This window comes from Nyctereutes procyonoides, unplaced genomic scaffold (genome assembly GCF_905146905.1).
Source record: "Nyctereutes procyonoides isolate TBG_1078 unplaced genomic scaffold, NYPRO_anot_genome, whole genome shotgun sequence".
In the NCBI taxonomy this organism is placed as follows: domain Eukaryota; kingdom Metazoa; phylum Chordata; class Mammalia; order Carnivora; family Canidae; genus Nyctereutes; species Nyctereutes procyonoides.
This window is the reverse complement of record NW_026575146.1, coordinates 55,692,976-55,705,375: the sequence shown is the minus strand read 5'-3', so window position 1 is coordinate 55,705,375 and position 12,400 is coordinate 55,692,976. Positions and strand designations below refer to the sequence as shown.

Below are 12,400 nucleotides of genomic sequence, written 5' to 3'. Positions count from 1 at the left end.
CATCAGGCTCCTGGTGCATGGAGCTTGCTTCTCCCTCTGCCTGTGTCTCTGCCTTGTCTCTGCCTCTCTCTCTCTATGACTATCATAAATAATTTAAAAAAAATTAAAAAAAATAAATAAAAGTGATTCTCATCATTATAAACTTACCCAGCAACATGCATGTGTGTGCTGGACGAGAAGCTTTGCAAGTGCATAAAATGGCTTTTTTGGACTTTATCTGAGGGTTCAAAGAAAAAGCTATATGTGATATAATATTCTTAGGAAAAAGTACCCAACTCAAAATAGTAATAAAGAGTGAGTTGTGTCCTAAGATTACTCTCATAATTACAACACACTGAATCTGTGGCTGTTTTTCCTGAAGAATCCAATTTTAAAGGGAAAAGTTCCCAAATGAATTAACTAATAAAAATTAATTCTAAGGGTGCCTGGGTGGCTCAGTTGTTTAAGCATCCAACTCTTGATTTTGGCTCAGGTCATGATCTCAGGGTGGTGAAATCATGCCCTGAGTCAGGTTCTATGCTAGGCATGGAGCCTGCTTAAGATTATCTTCCCCCACTCCTTTACCCCTCCCCCACTTTAAAAATTAATAAATTATCTGAAATCAAATGCAAACAGTGAATTAAGACACAAATTTCACACTTTGGTATCTGCCCTTTGCCTTTCTTGGGACTTATACACTCCAAAGGGTACTGATGCCAAAGGTTCAATGTCACATGTCTCCCCACAAAGCCACCTGCTCAGGCCACAGAAATAAAAATCTGGAAGCAGCCTAACTTAAGCCCTTGTCTGCTCTGGCAACCAGAACTATATCTGCCTTGGTTTCATTTTTTTGTCTCATAAAGTGCACTTACTTCCAAGTGTTCCCTGATAAGTGAACAACACACACACATGCACACACACACAATTACAGCTATGTACCTGCCCCCATCATCCTTAATCACTTCTCTCAGTACCTCTGTTTCTTCGTTGGTGAGGCATAAACACTAGGTGAATTCTAGGATATTTGCCCAACTTTAAGATTTTTATGATAAAAAGGTCATACACTGCATCTGGAAACCTTCAAATCAACTTTCTTCCAAAGATGCTTAAATCTGGGAAAAGTCAAATATGCTTGGCTATTGCTCTTTTGCTATTTTAGGCAAATAGATGCTTTCTTTTTTGTCCTCCATTTTGCTAGAATGCTTTCTGGAGTTATTTAACTCCAAAGACACTGACAAACAGGCATTAAAAAAATGAGTCATGGAATAGTGTTAAAAGTTCATTTCGCAATATATTATATTCTAACTCCGTATATGCACCAGCCCTCAGAATTTGGGGGATGGAAAACATTAAGACTGACGTATTCCATGGTTGTGTGTTTGAAACCAGAGCAAACTTTTCTCCCCTTCCTCATTCTCAATTTAGCATCTACTTCCCCATCTTGAAGTCTCAGAAAGTCACAAAGCTCCCTTGTGGTAGCAGGAGCAGAGCTGGCTGAGGGAGACCACAGGGCTGGCAAGTATGTAAAGATGACTCATTTTAGAAGTGCCAGCCACGGAAGGCAGAAACCACCACCGGGTAGGTAGTGAGACTGCTGGCAGAGTGCCACTGGCCACCAGAAACCCCAGCCTCATTACTCCGCCCAGGCAACTGAGTCGAACAAAGCCATGCTCCTGTTGAGCCTCTTCACAGACAAGAGATAGGGAAGTGGGCCAAGTAGTAGAAGAACTATTCTTAAAATGAACTCAACCTATTGCTTCTTAAGGGAACTGCATTCCTTTTCTCCAAGCACTATTATTATATATTTGGGAAACATCCAAAGACCAACATATTTTAAAAAAAAAAAAAAAAGGTTGATTTATTTGAGAGAGAGAGTGTGTGTGTGTGTGAGCAAGCTGGGGGAGGGTCAGAGGAAGAGGAAGACAAGTTGACTTGCCACTGAACGGGAACTCTGACTCAGGGCTCGATCCCAGAACCCTGAGATCATGACCTGAGCTGAAATCAACAGTCAGATGCTCAACTGACTGATCAACCCAGGTGCCCTAAGACCAAACATATTTTAAAGACCAAAGTCTTCAGAAGCAGTATGGAGTAGATAGAATTTGGCTCTAGAGTTTGGGACCTGGGTTCAGATGCTGTCTCCTTACATACTGGCTGTGAGACCCTAGCCAAGTGACCTAATCTCTCAGAGCTATGGTTTCCTCAGATGTGAAATGGGGAGGAACACTGCTCATTTTGAAGGTCTGTGTGATGACTGGAAAACAGCACATAATACGTCTTCTTCTCCTTCCTCCACTTCCCTTTTCTTCCTATCCCTCCCATACAATTTGGCACTAAAAACATCAGAACAAGGTAATCCTCAATGCCTCAGGGTAGGGAGTAAGTGAGGAAACCCAGAATGGGAAGTTGAAGGCCAAATGGGTGAGGAGGGAGTACATATGAAAGGGTGGCTTGGCATGGAGAATCAGAACCCAGAGGGTGTGAGGAGGGTGCCCAAGCTTGGAACAGCCTGGCATGTGACAATGGATGAGACATTCTCGGTCGAACAAGGAGGGCACCGGGAGGAGCAGCCTGCTAAGGGTGTCTCTGTGCAGGAGTGGCCTGGCACTCAGTATGGGTGCAGGCCTAAGAGGGCATCCACCCAGGAGGGGCAAGCCTGTTGCCGGGTGTCAAATCCAGAATATGAGGAGGAAACCGACTGTATGGGGAAGGGGGGTGGTGTTGGCAGTAGGTACACATCAGAGGATTAATCACGTAAGTAAATGTAATAAGGACAATAAGAGGTTTTTCACTGAAAAAAATATGGAAAGGAAGAAAACAAGAATGAATACTCTGATGTCATGTTGCAATTGCAGGTATCAACATCAACTCGTGGTTTTCAGTGCACACCACGCACACACACACACACATACACACACACTCCCTACCACTGTGATGTGAAGACACAGGAGGAATGACACCTTAATAGCAGTAAGCACACCCAACACCTACAGCTTGGCTTTTAAGTACCACTTTCCACTTAAAAAGGGTCAGAGCTGCTTGGAGAAATGACTGATTCCAGGGATGAGGAAAAGAAAGCTGTAAGATCAGCTTGTAATATCTTGTGGCAAAAAGCAAGGATGTGATCAGTGGCTGCTTAGGGGCATGTAAAAAAGATACGAGGGCCAATTCAAAGGATTCACACTAGTCAAAGTGAGGACAATCTGAGCATCAAAATGAACCACAGAACTGGATTCAAACTTACTGAATAAAATAGGAACCTCTGATTCAATATTGATACAAATAAACTGAAAGTTTAAAGAGAAATTGGGGGGGACCCCTGGGTGGCTCAGCGGTTTAGTGCCTGCCTACTGGCCATAACACTCATGATCCTGGAGTCCTGGGATCGAGTCCTGTGTCGGGGTCCCAGCATGGAGCCTGCTTCTCCCCCTGCCTGCGTCTCTGCCTCTCTCTCTCTCTCTCTCTCTCTCTCTCTCTCATGAATAAATAAATAAATAAATCTTTAAAAAAAATAAAGAAGAATTGGGCATTTTACAATCACCTAATCCAAATGGAGGGATTATTATGTCTAAAAAAAAACTGCCCTATAATCTCAAGGTCAGTCATGAAAGTCAAGGAAACACCCAGGAACTGTTCCAGAGTAAATTACATGAAAGCCATCTTTAGTGACATCTAAATGCAATGCATGCCTTTCAACTAGATCCTTTTGCTCTAAAGGGCATTCTTGGGACATTTGGTGAAAGCTGAATAGGGTCTGAGGATTAGATGGTAATAATATATCAATGTGAATTTCCTTAATGTGATGGCTGTATGCTAATTACGACGGAGAACGTCCTGGTTTGTAGAAATTACACACTGAAGTGTTCAGGGGTAATGGAGATTTAGGTTGGCAACTTACTCTCAAGTGGTTTGGGGGAGGGGAAAAAGATCTTTGTGTTTTACTTGCAAGTTTTCTGTATATTTGAGATTGTTTCAAAATAAAAGGAAAATAGTATATTGGGTGTCTGGCATCGTAATAAAGTCTGTTAGTGGGCCCTATTATAGCATCCATTCTGTAGCTGCTATGTGCACAGGAGCTGTCATGTCCAGAGACATCTGAGTGATTTGCTCTACTTTCCAGCCCTCTAACTTCCCACTTGGGCTCGATGATTGTAACCAATGCCTGACTGGTATAGGGCACCACTTGCCTCGAAGTTGGATGATGGGAAAGCTTTGTAGTGTTGTCCCTCCAGAGTACCCTGTATATTGGCCAGGAATTTCTCTGTGCCCTTATCCTGAGTTGACTCCTTTTGCTTCTCTCATTTTCTTATGGGCTTTTCCTAAAGAGAACACCCTCAAAAATCATGTGGACCCGAATCCCTATCTCAGGCTCAGCTTCTAGACCATCTCAAACAAGATAACCACATACCAGCTCAATAAATAATAGTTATTATTATGAGTGTCAATGACAATACCATTAGATGCAACACCAATGCAAGTGTTATAATATAGATAACCATATTTGGTAGATATGCTGAATTTAAAGTCTCCTAACATCTTTATTTCTGAACTATATAATTTTCACAAAGTAAATCTTAGAAAAGTGCTCACTTTAGGATTTCACTTGTAGAATTCTCCCAAAAGGCCAATAAACACCCAAGTGAGGTTGTTGTCCTCATTAAACTTGTTCCATTCCATTCCATCCCTTTCAGGAATTCTTAGTGGATTTCATTTCCCAGTTGTGCTGCTAAAACCATAGTTTGGACTGGATTTTGGGAATCCAATTTTCTGATGACTTACTACCCCTGGCTCTCAATGATGGTAATTAATGCTGCCATTTTTGATTGTCTCAATGACTGGGATGTGCTAATATATTTCACATCCTGAAATGCATGGGGCATCCCAGCAATGAAGAACCATCCTAAGACATCTATTAGAACATCCAATACATGGGGCACCTGAGTGGCTCAGTGGTTGAACATCTGCCTTCAGCTCAGGTCATGATCCCGGGGTCCTAGGATCAAGTCCCGCATCAGACTCCCCACAAGGAGAGAGTCTTCTGTCTATGTCTCTGCTTCTCTCTTTGTGTCTCTCATGAATAAACAAAATCTTTACCCCGCCCCCAAAAAAAGAACATTCAACACACCTATCAAATGTCCCGCCAAACATTCCTGGAGGTAAAAAACCAGTCTGTAAATATGTGAGCTAGGCCCCATGCCATCTTACAAATAAGTGCAAAGTATTTTTGCACTGAATTTTCCAACAAAACAGCAACTATATAAATGTAGGGGAAATTAAACTCTGTGCTGATTAGACCTCTACCAGGAGTTTTCCCCCATTTTGGAAAATCACATTACTAAAAGCAATGCTACTTGTGTTATCCCAGTCACCCACACAACACACCTGTTGCAGTCTGCTTTTGTAGGTGTGAGACTCATAGCATTACTCTGGCAGCTGCAAACAGCTATTTCATTATGTTCTTTGGTGGAGTTATATCCAAGCATTTGCATCTTTACATATATGCTCTTTTACGTATTATATTTATTTCTCTTTTATATAGGGACATTTTATGGGCTTCTAAAAATGAGAAAGTTCATGGGTGACAAAGGTGGCATTACAAAATATTCATTACACAGAAATACGCTGTGGAGTCTGATAGATCTGAGAACGCTTGTCTTAAAGGAACATGATGTGGATATTTGGTGTTAAAGTTTTGTTCATTCTCCTATTCAACACGTTTGTAAAGGATCTCCTGAGAATAGGCACCAAAGAGAATGCAAAAAGGAATATACAAAAATCCTAGCTTTAAAGGAGTCCCTGTCCTCAGTGAAGTCATAGTCTAGTGAAAAATATCACCTATTTAGCAGGGGAGATAAACATTCAGACACATAATCAGAATGCAATGTTGAGGGGCGCCTGGGTGGTTCAGTCATTTAAGCATCTGCCTTTGGCTCAGGTCAGGATCTCATGGTTCTGGGATCGAGCCCCATGTCAGGCTCCCCGCTCAGCAGGAAATCTACTTCTCCCTCTCCACCTGCCCTTCCCCCTGCTCCTGCTCTCTCTTGTGCTCTCTCTCTCTCCCTCAAATAAATAAATAAAATCTTAAAAAAAAAAGATAAAGCAGTGTAGAGTATGACAAGAGCTTCTAAGAGAAATACAAACAGCATGCTTTGAAAATCCACGGAAGGGAGCAGTTTCCTCTGGCCAGGTCAGGGAAGGCTTCGTGAAAGCCCTGGCCTTTGGGCTTCAGGGGTGTGGATGTGTGGGGATGGGAGTGTGTGTGTAACCGCTCAGGTGTAGCTCAGGGATTTCCACACCTGGATTGTTCTCTGTAACTGCACAGGCTGATGAGCCTTGCTTGCTTTCTGTACTTTTAGAAAGCAAATAGCTAAACATCTTGACAGCCAGCACGACAAATGCATGTCATAATAAGCAATTATTGATCAGGGAGACATTTTTATGGTGTTTTGGGAGTAACTGAATTATATGCACCGATGTGTTTGAATTTTAATTGTTTACCAGTTCACTGGGAGTAAAATATGGAGTAATAAAACAGATGATACCCCATTCCTTGATGTCCTAGCTCTCCTTGAGCACGACCTTCCTTCAGAATTACCTTAATCACCCTGGGTGAAAGACAAAGTCTAAGGGCTTTTATGATGTTGCTCATAACACTCATGAAATGTTTCACTATCACTGCGGATAATACACCAAGAATAAATAGCATATAAACAAGTTTAATTACTTAAGAGTTTGACTTCCCACCAAGACACCAAACACAACTTAAGTGAATCACTCTTAGTTCATTTAGAGAAAATGGCAGAGGAAATAATACTTAAGTATTTAATGTGACCCAAAAGATGCCTGCAAACATCAATCCATACAAGATTACCAAATATTTGGAAATGAGAGGTGATGAACATGCAGCCATGGCACCAACGTAGCATTAGATCAAGGGTCATTTCCAAAAGTCATGGAGAGAAAAGCACTGTTATTTTTAGAGCTATGACACCATATTTTATGGTATAGACATGACAGATAGAATGGCATCCATTCAAGACATCTTCCAGTCTAAGTATCACAAACATTTCCAGTAGGAAAATGTATTTCCCCCAAAAGGAGATCATGTATTTTGTGTTTCTGTGTAGTTGAATTTTTCTTATTAAGTGAAAAAGAAATTCTAGAACTTTCCTCTATCCTTCACAGACAGCATTCTTTGTCTGATTTAAAAGCCTCAATTATAGAACTTGAGTGGCAAATGCTCTATAGAATTATGAGCGTGGGAGGGAACACAAGTGGCCATTTATCTACTCCCCTGCCCCCTAAGTGGGATTCAAAGCCATTATCACAGATAGCAAGGACATAAAAGTCTATCCTTAGATATTACAGAGAAATGTAATATCAGCAAGGAGATAATTGAGGAATAAAAGAGCCAACTAAATCAGTGTTTGACTGCATGGTTATGGATGACAGACATGTCCATAGAAGGTGAAATGGCTTCATTAAGTATGGTCTTCCAGAGGAAAGTAGTTTCCCCCACCAACAGTGCATTAAAATATATGGGATAGAGTTTGGGGTTCACTCCTTTGACATGCTAATATAAGCACTTTTCCTGAAGTCTTCAGATTTTATTTCACTTGAAAGGAGTATTTTGGACAGGTTTAATTGGAACTAGATAAGCCCTAAAGGAGTAAACCTCCTGATTTTCCAAATCTTATCTTTATTTCAAGAATATAGAAATTATAGTGCTTATGAGGTGAAATCTACCCTGGATCATTAAATGAAATCTTCAACAACAGAGTTATCCCTTGTTTTTTTTTTCCTTTGCATATAATATCTTACTAATGGGTCTTATTGAAATTATTTGTCAAGTGGGCAGGGACAACTGAGCCAAAATCTGTAATACATCAATATCAATAACCTATCATCATATGCCAAGAAATCATAGTACTTTACATATGTTAACTTATTCATTGCACATAACATAATTTATGAGGTAGACACTATTCTAATTCCTGTTTTCCTGATTAGGACATTGAGGCACAAAAAAAGCAGTTTGCCTTAGGTCACACAGCACCTAAGTGGTAGACCCAAGACTTGAATCCATTTACTCCAGCTCCAGAGAAATCACCATTCTGTGAAATAACATAAAAACCATAGCAAAGCAACAGATTTTTAATTAATGAGTAATTAATGAATGCCAGAAACTATCTCAGATTTCTATCCATGAATTTTAGGGCACAATTACAATTCACCCTTTTTAGATGACAGTTCAGTGAGTTGTGGCAGATGGGTACAGTTGTGTAACCACCACTACAATCAGGACTTAGAACAGTTCCAGCACCCTCAAAAGTTTCTCTGATGACTTTCTGCAGTCAATTCCTTTCCCTACCCGCAGATCCCGGCAACCAATAATCTGTTTTCTGTCCCTATGGCTCTGTCTTTTCCAGAATAACATACAAATGGAATCATGCATCATCTTTTTTGTCTGGCTTCTTTCACATTGCATATGCAATGGAGAGTCATCTATATTGTTCCATGCATGAGTAATTTGTTCTATTTTACCGCTGAATAGCATTCCATTGTATGGACGTACCACAGTCTGGTTATCCATTGCCCCATTGCATACGATCTGGTTGTTCCTAATTTTTGACAATCACAAACAAAACTGCTATAAATATTTGCATATAGATGTTTATGTGAATATAGGTTTTCATTTCACTTGGGTTAATATTCAGGAGTAGGAAGTCAGGTGGTACGATAAGGATATAGTTAACTGGGATTTTAGGATAGATAAGGGAAGAAAAACTCAGTGGTGGAAACAATATTAAGAAAGTAGATAAAATAGCTTCCAGTTTACAATAACAAAAATACAACTTCAGGCATTTCTATTTTATTTTAATTATATTTATTTATAAATATATATTTAATTATATATATTTAATTATATTATATCCAGCACTGCCAAGGATATGTGGTGGGGGGGGGGTGGAGGACAGGGCAGTCTCATACCCAGTTGGTAATGGAATCAATCAATACAGCTTTCCTGAAGAAAAATTTGGTAGTGCTTATGAGGACGTGTCATATGCACTGACTCTATTGCTACCCTCAGAAATCCTCACATGTGTCAGGACAAGTGTGCACAGATGTCTATTGTGGTATTATTTATAATAGTGAAAAATGGAGACAATTTCAATGTCCATCAATAGAGAAAAATTTGGTAACTTAATGATACATTCCTTTGCCCCTGGAATACCAGGCAGGGAGGGTGATCTCTGACATGGAAAAATGTCAAAGATATTACTGAAAAAAGTATATTTTGTGTGTGTGTGTGTGTGTGTGTGTGTATGCAAGACATATACATATTTACACAGGTATAATTACATACTATTTCTGTAAAATGCAAATGTATATACATATCTATATGTATATATATTTGTGAGGGTATGAAAAGCTCTGGAAGTCTACATAGTGATGACCTCCGTGACTAAGAGTGGGTTGAAGAGAAGGGCAGGGAACGAGTAAGGAGTGAGGCAAGAGACTGCCTCTTACTTAATACACTTCTACATTACTTGATTTCTTTCAAAATAAGTGTGCATTATTTGTCACATAAAATAACAAATTCAAAGGAGAGCTAATTAATCACTAAGCAACAACTGGCCAGCAATGCCTGTAAGTGTTCTCCTCCACCTTCCCACTATGCTGCTCATGAAGATGCAGAAAATAATGGAAAGTCCAAAAAATGAGCAGACAACGTAATACCTGAATCTGGACAGAATCTCTGTGGATCAGATGGAGTTGGCAAAATGGCATGCCATGCTTTATCTCCCCAAAGGGGAACTCAAAGGAAGGCAGACACTTTGTACTTTCCCACCTGCCAGGACCTGAGCAGTCAAGGTCTCCATAAGCCAGAATCCTGAATGCTCTTTCTTCATTGTAGTGGCTTATGAATGGAGCCACTGCCAGGTTCCACCTGGTTGCACTGCTTCACACCAGCAGAAATCCCACCTCCCTTGCCTTTCTCTTTCTACCATCATCCAGAAATGATTAAGAAACAACTCATAGAAAACAACTGAGCTGAAAATGTATGCAGGCTTTGAGATGAAGGGGTCTGGTACTGGATTCTCCCCACAAACGAAATATTACAGGTGCATAAGGGGGCAGAATGATCTCTGGGAAGAGTGTGTGCTAGGAATGTATTTTCATGTTCAGAGTTTCAGATTCAGAGTACCAGAGAATCAAAGAGCAGGTTAGAAAAAGGCGCTTCCTCTCTAAAACACTAGTCAAAGCTTCCAGAAACTAATGATCAGTTTCAGAGTTGAATTCTTCCACCTAATTTCTGGGAAAGGAACTGGCCCATTATTCAAGTGTGTGGAGAACAGGACAAATGGCAATCTCCATCCCCAGTATGCTGCCAAAGATAAAATTAAAGCAGGTATCACTTTGTTTTATTAGGGAAGGAGGGGATGACACAAAAATTTGCATAAAATAAATATATGGACAATCACTGTTCCTACAGAAGAGATAAAAACAAAGAGGGACACATAAGGAAACAGAACAGCAATCAAGTGGCTAATGGTCTGGATTAACATTTTAGTCCAAAATTCCCAGTAAATAATATCAGGTTTGTGAATTACATTTTAAGCATGGCAGCAAAAATAGAAATCATAATAGAAAATTATGAATACAGATTTGATTACATAAATAATTCTGAATGTTAAAAAATTATAAGTGATTTTGAAAGACAAGGAACATCCTGGGTTAGGAATTTATAATAAATGCTAGACAAAGCATCAATATCTCTACCAAATAAAGATAGTCCTAGAGATAAACAAGCCCAATATATTAATAGAGGTGCACAAGTTTCATGAATAAGCAGAACTTGAAGGAAAAATGACAAGTGGGCCAACTAATAAATGGAAAAGCATGCCCAACTTCATAATTTAAAAATGCAAATAAAGGTCTCTTTACAAGTGAAATTGGAAATTTATTAAAAGATAACATCTAATATTCTTGAGGATTCATACATATATTGTTGATAATCTTTCTGATATATTATTCCTAAATCCTTACATTTGTGCATTTCTCCTAGACAGAGAAATTCCTCTTCTGAGGATTTATTCTGAAGGAAAAAAAAAACCCATAGATGTACACAGGGTATCACTGTATTGGGGTATATAACACTGAAAAACAGGGAATCATGTAAATATTAAAATCGGTTAAATGAACTCTGATGTAAATATATCACGCAACCTTTAAAAATTGGGTTGAGGAAGAATATGTAATAGCAAACAAAGATAATCACTACTTACTGTAGAGACCAAAAGAGCATCACACTACAAAATAGTATTATAATATGATCTAGTTTTTATACAAATACATATACAAATAAATATGATTTGAAGGCTATGTATCAAATGTTAATGGCACTTATCTGTCTATAGTGAAACTGAGTGATTTTTTCTCCTGTTATTTCTCTATAACCTCTAAAATTTCTAAAATGAGTATTCTGAAAGAGTCCTTGTTTCTTTTAAGTTTGTGCAAAATAGAGGGAAAAAAGAATGTTCCAGTGGGAATTGCCATGAGGAATGAAAAAATACAGTGTCCCAAGTAGCAAATAAAAACCAAATGCAGTAAAAACGGACCTTTCTATTTATTGTTCCTTCTCAGACTTTTTTAGAATCTTAATATCCAGAAAGTATCTCTTATTATAACATTTAAAAGCTTGAGAACAACTTGTTCAGAATTTTTTTATTTATTACCAGCATAGCATAATCTTCCTTGACTGCCTGGCAAACTTCATTTTCCATTCATGTTGGAAATTAGAACACATGATGGATTAGCATCTAACTTTCCCTTAATTACTTTTTGCAAGCGTGCTTTCTCCTGCTCAGCTATTAAAAATAGTATGCCTACTGACATTCCTCCAAAAAACATCAGCACAAATTCATTGGCACACTTCCAGGAACTGGATAAAACTCAACCCCCTAAATCTTCCACTGTTTATCCCACGGAACAGTAATTCTTACTGGAGTATAGGAGAGGTGAGGAGAGCAGAATTTCAAACTGTTTCTGTCTTGGTAAAGGCTTTCTGATGTTTTTTCTAATGAGGATATGTCCCCAGTGCAGACACTCCCCGCCATGCTCCCCAACACATACACATATACAGGTTGAGGATTTTTGTGTGTGTATGAATCTGAGGTCAAGTTTCAATTCATTTATTGTCCCCCTCAACTCCCAAAGAATTCATCTGAGTGGAAATAAACCAAAAAGGCCCTATTCTTTGTACTTAAAATGTAACTTTCTCCATGAATAAATGAACTTTGGTAAATCCACAGAGGGAAATATCAGGGGAAAAAAGAAATGAGCTCTCAAGCTGCAAAAAGACATGAAGAAACAAGGCAAAACTATGGAGTCAGTGGGAAGGTAATTGGTTGCCAGG

The 12,400-nt window shown here is 39.2% G+C and overlaps 1 protein-coding gene across 2 annotated transcripts in view; it reads right to left on the bottom strand.

Annotated features, from left to right (window-relative positions):
• The window catches only part of DOCK8 (dedicator of cytokinesis 8), a 223,866-nt gene that overhangs the window by 148,372 nt on the left and 63,094 nt on the right, over positions 1–12,400 (bottom strand). The gene's annotated exons all lie outside the window — the stretch shown is intronic.